Source organism: Sapajus apella, unplaced genomic scaffold (assembly GCF_009761245.1).
Source record: "Sapajus apella isolate SASKATOON/1434 unplaced genomic scaffold, GSC_monkey_1.0 scaffold1124, whole genome shotgun sequence".
NCBI classification, from domain to species: Eukaryota; Metazoa; Chordata; class Mammalia; order Primates; family Cebidae; genus Sapajus; species Sapajus apella.
Window position 1 is genome coordinate 13,841 of NW_022438050.1, and position 5,666 is coordinate 19,506.

A 5,666-nucleotide genomic window follows, 5' to 3' on the forward strand; every position below is an offset into this window, starting at 1 on the left:
GTTTGTTTTTAGTAGAGACAGGGTTTCATTCTGTTGCCCAGGAAGGTCTCAACTTTTGGCCTTCATTCGCCTCGGCCTCCCAAAGTGCTGTGATTACAAGTGTGAGTCACTGTGCCCAGCCCGTGACTCCTTTTTCACAATCCCAGAGAGGCTGTTGTTCAACCGAAGAACCAAGATGCTGGTAAAGTGTGTGGCACAAGCCAGGTGTAGTGACTCCCACCTGTAGCCTAGAATTTCGGGAGACTGAGATATGAAGATTGCTTGAGGCCAGGAGTTCGAGACCAGCCTGGTCAACATAGTGAGACTCCATCTCTACAAAAAAATTTAAAAATTAGACAGATGTGGTAGTGTGTGCCTGTGGTCCCAGATCCTTGGGAGACAGAGAAGGAGGATCATCTGAGCCCAGGAGTTGAGGCTGCTGTGAGTTATAATGATGCAACTGCACTGCAGCCCAAGCAACAGAGACCTTGTCTCTTAAATAAAAACAAAGAAAATGTGTGGCACAGTTATCGATCAGACTATCCAGATCGAGATACTTCCTATTTCTCCATGAGCTCTCAAGGGCCAAATTCAAATTATGGGTTTTCCCCTCATCACTTCAGCTTGTGGCAGGGGACTAAAACATAAACAAGTCAGTGAAGGGTCAAAGAGAATTTCAGAAAAAGAAGCTTAGATGCATAATGAATGGTCCAGGTTCTGTATTTCCAGATCAAACTGATCGTCCTTTGAAGGTACATAAAACACAAATGCAGTAAGATTTTCACACTTCAGGGTATAGAATAAATGTGTGTCTGTGTTTATATATAAATGTGTGTTTTTATATATATGTTTATATATATGTTTATATATGTGTGTGTGTGTGTGTGCGTATATATATATATGCACATATATATATACGCGCGCGCGCACACACACACACACACACACACACACACACACACACAAACAAAATATACATATATTCTGGAGACAGAGTTTCAATCTCATTGCCCAGGCTAGAGTGCAATGGCGCAATCTCTGCTTACTGGAACCTCCGCCTCCTGAGTTCAAGTGACTCTCCTGCCTCAGCCTCCCAAGTAGCTGGGATTACAAGTGCCCGCCATCACGCCTGGCTAATTTTTTGTATTTTTAGTAGACATGAGGTTTCACCATGTTCGCCAGATTGGTCTTGAACTCCTGACCTCAGTTGATCCACCCACCTTGACCTCCCAAAGTGCTGGGATTACAGGTGTGAGCGACCACGCGTGGCCAGAATATATATATATTTTAAGACAGCATTTGACTCTGTCACCCATGCTAGAGCGCAGTGGCACCATCATGGCTCACTGCAGCCTTGACCTCCCAGGGCTCAGATTATCCTCACAGTCTTCTGTGAGTGGTTGGGACTACAGGCACAAGCCACCATGCCTGGCTGATTTTTTAATTTTTTTGTAGACGCAAGGTTTTTCTATGTTGCAGTCTGGTCTCGAACTCCTGGACTCCAGCGATCCTCTCGCCTGACCTCCCAAAGTGTTGGAATTACAGGCATGAGCCCCTGTACCCCATTTAAGATTTACAATGGCTTGCAGAGCAGCAGCCGAGGATCGCGGCGCCGAGGCCGGCCCTCTGTGTCTGAATGCGGCCGGCCGGCGGGGCCACTGACGGCGGCGCGAGGCGCACACGCGGCGCGAGGGGCGCCCCAGGGAGCCGGCCGGGCGCGGTGCCCCGAGGATGCCGGCGCGGCTGGAGCGCTCGCAGGCGGCGGGCAGCGGCAGCGGCGGGCGCGGGGCCCCGGCGCTCAGGAGGCCGCTTGGCGGGCTGCAGACGCGCCCCGCAGCTCCCTGACCGACCGGCGGCGCCGGGGGCCCGTCTCGCCCCTCTTCCGCGCTCCTCGCCGCCCCCTCCCCAGCCCCGTCCCCTCCCCCGCTCCTCTCCTCCCCGCGCGCCGCCCGCCTCTCCGGGGGAGCGACGTGGGGGCAGGGAGCCGATTAGCATGCTGCCACCGCGGCCGCTGCCTGCGCCCGAGTCCGCCGCCGCCGGAGCCTGCGCCCGGCCCACGCAGCCCCATGCCTCTGGCGCGGCCCTGGGGCGGGGGGGTGGGTGGCGAAGGTGAAGACCGGCTCCTACGATGAGTGAAGGGGCGGCCGCTGCCTCGCCCCCTGGTTCCGCTTCGGGAGCCGCCGCCTCGGCTGAGGAGGGCACCGCGGCGGCTGCGGCGGCGGCAGCGGCGGGCGGGGGCCCGGACGGCGGCGGCGAAGGGGCGGCCGAGCCGCCCCGGGAGTGACGCTGTAGCGACTGCATCGTGCGGAACCGGCAGCAGGCGTGGCTGTGCGTGGTGCCTCTGTTCATCGGCTTCATCGGCCTGGGGCTCAGCCTCATGCTTCTCAAACGGATCGTGGTGGGCTCCGTCAAGGAGTACGTGCCCACCGACCTGATGGACTCCAAGGGGATGGGCCAGGACCCCTTCTTCCTCTCCAAGCCCAGCTCTTTCCCCAAGGCCATGGAGACCGCCACCACGACCCCCGCCACCCCCTCCGCCGGGGGCGCCGCCTCCTCCAGGACGCCCAACCGGATTAGCACCCGCTTCATCACCATCACTCGGGTGCCCACTCGCTTCCCCAGGCACCGGGTGCCCATCTGGGCCAGCCCGCGCTCTACCACAGCACGGAACACTGCGGGCCCCCCCCCCCCCGCGACGGTCCTATCTACCAGGGCCGCCTTCTTCAGTAGCAGCACGCCGGGCTCCCGACCCCCGGTGCCAGGAACCCCAAGCATCCAGGCAATGCCCTCCTGGCCCACTGCGGCATACACTACCTCCTCCTACCTTCACGATTCTACTCCCTCCTGGACCCTGTCTCCCTTTCAGGATGCTGCCTCGTCGTCTTCCTCCTCTTCCTCGTCCTCTACCACCAGGACACCAGAAACTAGCACCAGCCCCAAATTTCCTACGACGACGTATTCCACAGAGCGACCTGAGCACTTCAAATTCTGCCGAGACAAGGACCTTGCATACTGTCTCAATGATGGCGAGTGCTTTGTGATCGAAACCCTGACCGGATCGCATAAACACTGTCGCACAGTGTGAGAGAAGTGGTGGCCCAGTCCTCAACTCCCTTTGGTGAACTGAAGATTATAGGGAACCGAGTTTGCAACATCCTCACTTGTCTTCAGGCTGCCTGAAGTGTCATTAACTCAAAGTACAAAAGAGAAAAACTAGATTTGATCGCAGTCTGAAGGAAGCCATGGGAAGCAGTGGTGATGGTTCATGAAAACCTCAAGAGCTGCAATTGTGAAGACCTCTGAGACAAGAGATTGCCTACTGGGGAATACAGTTGAACAGTTAAAGCCCCAGAAGATGCAGTAGTGTGACTCTTAGATAAAACAATGCATTTAAAAACTGTCATGTATATGAAGAATTGGGGAAACAAATGACTCATGGACAGGACCAGGAATATACATGTTCAGAACACTCCCTTAAGCCTTAAGAGGGAACTTTAAGGCTTCATGTCATGCCGATGAGTCAGTATCTTCTGCATGGACTCTGTGCAAAGATTGGGAAAGGTGTCTGTTTTTTCAAATGCTCTATTTTCAATGAAAGTTCAGAGATATACAAAGAAATAGGAATGCATGGTCCATTCAAAGGAAAAAAATAAATCCCCAGAAATAGTCTCTGAAGACATATAGGCATTGAGCTTACTAAACACTTTCAAGTAGCTGACTTAAATTTTCTCAAAGAGATAAAGAAAAACATGAATGGATGACTAAAATAAATTGGGAATATTATATGTGAACAAAATGAGAATACCAACAAAGAGATAACATATTTTAAAAAGAACTAAACTAAAATTATGGAGCTAAAACATACAATAACAATTAGAAATTTCATTAGAAGGGTTCAACAGCAGATTTGAACAGACAGAAGAACTAATCAGATAACTTGAAGACAAGTCATTTGAAATTATTGAATCTGAAAAAGAAAAAGGAAAAATGAATGAAGAAAAGTGAATAGAGCCTCAGACATGTGTGGACCATTACCAAGGGTACCAACGTATGTACTACAGGAGTCCAAGGAGGAGAAGCAGGAGAGAAAAATGAAGATAGCTTATTTGTAGAAATAATGACTGAAAATATAGTAAATTTAGGAAAGAAATGAATATACAAATACGAGAAGCTCAGAGAACTCCAAGTAGGATAAATTCAGAAAGAATGTACACATACTAAGACAAATTATAGTCAAAAGTGTTGAATTCAAAGACAAAGAAAATATCTTGAAAGTAGCAAAAAAAAGCAAGTTGTCATGTACTCTGTAAATACATGATACTTTCTTCTAAGATTATCAGGATATTTCTCTTGAGAAACACTGCAGGCCAGAGGGCAGTGAGATGGTGTATTTAACATGCCGAAAGAAAAAAAAAAAAAAGGAAGAAAGACTTATTAACCAAGATCTTAAATTCAAAGCTTAACTTTATATATTAAAAACCTGGAAACAATAGCAAGAAGGAGCTAGCAGAAAGAAATAACAAAGATTAGAGCAGATAGACACAAAATGGAGAACAGAAAAATAATAGGAAAGAATAAATAAACAAAAACATGAGTTGGTTCATTGAAATTTTAAATAAAATTGACCAACCTTTAGCTAGATTAACTATGATTGAGAGAAAAGACTGAACTAAATTCAGAAATAAAAGAAGGGAAAATACTAATGCCAATTTTATTGAAACACAAATAATTATAAGACAGTTTTATAAACAATATAACCCACAAATTGGATAATCTAGAGGAAATGGCCAAATTTTAAAAACAACCTACTAAGACTGAATCATAAAGACATAGAAAATCTGAATAAACATACAATTTTCCAAGAGATTGCATTAGTAATCAAGGAGCTCCTGAGAAAGAAAAGCCCTAGAGCAGATGGCTTCATGGGAGAATAGAATAGAAAGCCAAGAAATAAACATATACATATATGGTTAAATACTTTTCTATAAGGATACAAAAACCATTAAATGACAAAATAACAGTCTTTTCAAAAAACTGTATTGGGAAAATTGGATATTCACATGCAAAAAAATTAAGTTAGATCCTTATCCTACACCATAAAAAGATTAACTAAAAGTAGATCAAATACTTAAATGCAAATTTAAAATTCTAAAACTACTAGGAAGAAAAAAAACAGGGGAAAAACTTCACGACATTGGATTTGGGATTTGGCAATGATCTTTTAGAAATGACACCAAAAACATAAGCAACAACCACAAGAGACAGATAAATTGAACTACATCAAAATTAAAAACCTTCATGCTTCAAAGGACGTTATCAACAGAGTGAAAAGGCAACCCACGGAATGGGAGAAATTTGAAAATTACACATCTGATAAGCAGTTAAGGTCCAAAATATATAAAGAATTACTATAACTTGATGATAAAAAAAGAACTTGATTTTAAAAAATGAGCAATGGACTTCAATAGACATTTTTCCAAAGAAAACACACAAATGGCCAATAAGCACATGAGAAAATACTCAACAACAACAATCACTAGGTCAAGGCAAATCAAAACCATGACAACATAGTCTCTCGCAGCCATAAGAACGGCTACTATGAAAAACAAAGCAAAAGAGACAAAACAAAAAACAACAAGTTTTGGTGAGAATGAGGAAAATGTGCACTACTTGTGCACTACTGGTGA

At 46.4% G+C, this 5,666-nt stretch overlaps 1 pseudogene; it reads left to right on the top strand.

Moving 5' to 3' along the window:
* The first annotated feature begins 2,107 nt into the window (after positions 1-2,107).
* LOC116546617 lies at positions 2,108-3,064 on the top strand (annotated as a pseudogene).
* Positions 3,065-5,666: the final 2,602 nt, after the last annotated feature.